Genomic DNA, 1,821 nt, shown 5'->3' with positions numbered 1-1,821 from the left:
CACTCTTGTTGTAGGGCATTCGAATTCTAGCAAGTATGCAGAGCATAACTAATTTTCTTCAAGTTTCTTGCTTCGGCATTGTATTATCAGTTTAATCGCAAGGAGTCTTCTCCGGCGGCTTTGACGCATCACAACGCCATAACTCAAACTACTTTCGTTCTTTCTTTTAAATTGCCTATCTTTGCATAGTTCATATTGCTGTAAGTTGTCTCTTGTTTAATCTATTTACTCATCTCGATTTGCGTGTCCATACAATTCAATTGTACCATTTTGCGGGTAAAAAAATTTATTCATAAATTATTGAATTCTAAGTCTAGTTCGGACGTGTTGTGATGGAAGGGCAAAATATTTTCTACTACATGACTAATTGCAATTGTAGAATTTGGTTTCTTTTTGAGGCATAGTGGACTACACCTTTAGGACTTTCCTTTTGTCATGCCTCCATCACCATTCATCATCATAATTGGTTTGCAATATCTATCTATAACTTGGCTTCCAACGAATGGAAAGACTATCCGTTTCTTCTTAAGAGGTACATTTAACGACATCCTTCAGTGCGGATCCAGTGTGTTAGCTACGAGTTTACAGAAACCCAATAGCTAATTCTGCTCATATATTTTGTGAATCTAGTTATTTAATGTATATTAATGTTATTTATATTAATGTCAAGTCATTGTAGGAACACATAAACTTCAAATCCTGAATTCACCAAATGGACTCTTCATTTCATTGAATTTCTTAGTATCTTCTTTTTTTCGCCTCAATATTTGCAAAATTTTGTTTTAATGTGCTGTAAGGTCAGCTATGCATGGAATCCTCCATTTTATTATGAGAAATTTGAGGAGGAAGTTGAAGATATCGCTTACGCATTGAAGAGGGAGATCAGAAAGATTTAAAAGCAGCTTAATGCAGATTTTCATACAGTAACTGTGAGAAAGAAAAATGAGGCATAGGTTGCAAGCATAATGTAAAAGAAGGTACTCTGTTCTTAGGGTAGTTCAGAAGTAGTCTTCCATTTAGTTCCTTCTCAAGTTCAAGAAATAGCATATACATTTTAGTGAAATAAATTAAGCCTCAACTCAGACTACATAACGCCCTTCTCCTCATTTCTCTCCTGCAAAAGCAAAACAGTTAAATAAGAAAATAAATAGACAAGTTTTCACCTTTAAGTGGAATTGACCACATATTTATAACTTTCACTAATATTTGATCGCTATATCCCAATGTTGTACAAAAATATTGTCTAAAAACTTCTTGAGCAAATTATACAATTGTTGAGACAGTAGACTCCAGCGTCGAACTCAAAGTAGAAAATAAGAATGGCTTAGCTGGTTGCTCCAAAGTGTTCAATGGCGATCCTTCTGATTGTGATGGAGAACATATGAAAGGTTTTGGTGGGATTTGCAAGGCCTCCAAGTTACTTTCTAACATTTCAATTACCTTATAGATGGCTGGCCTTTGCGAGGGATCTGTTTGGATGCACCACAAACCAACTAATATCATTTTCTCCGCAATCTCTTCTTCTTCATTGGTCATCATATCTCTTATATTTAAGTCTTCATCTAGCAAAATTCGTTGATAAGCCCAACATGGAAAGTATATCTCACTATTGTGGCCTCTTTCAGGAAGAAACGAACCCAGCCTGAAGGGCAACTTGTAAATGGCGTATTATTATCAGCTCTAGTTGAGTTGATGAAAAAGGAGAACAAAGGAAGAAGGAAAGAGACGAAGAAGAAGGAGAATAATTGAGTTGGACACATTGTTAGATGATGTTTGAAGAACATTTTTTTGCGCGGATTGCCCTTCTTTTGGGGTGGTCTT

General features: G+C 35.7%; 1 long non-coding RNA gene across 1 annotated transcript; it reads right to left on the bottom strand.

Annotated features, from left to right (window-relative positions):
- Positions 1 to 926: 926 nt before the first annotated feature.
- Positions 927 to 1,821, bottom strand: LOC132611490 (uncharacterized). The gene is made up of 2 exons (XR_009571696.1): positions 1,441 to 1,821; positions 927 to 1,114 (listed from the first exon to the last, which is right to left on the bottom strand). It is a non-coding gene; the product is annotated as an uncharacterized LOC132611490 (long non-coding RNA).

This window comes from Lycium barbarum, chromosome 9 (genome assembly GCF_019175385.1).
Source record: "Lycium barbarum isolate Lr01 chromosome 9, ASM1917538v2, whole genome shotgun sequence".
NCBI lineage: Eukaryota > Viridiplantae > Streptophyta > Magnoliopsida > Solanales > Solanaceae > Lycium > Lycium barbarum.
The sequence above is the reverse complement of the archived record's forward strand: the minus strand, read 5'-3'. Positions and strand labels throughout refer to the sequence as shown.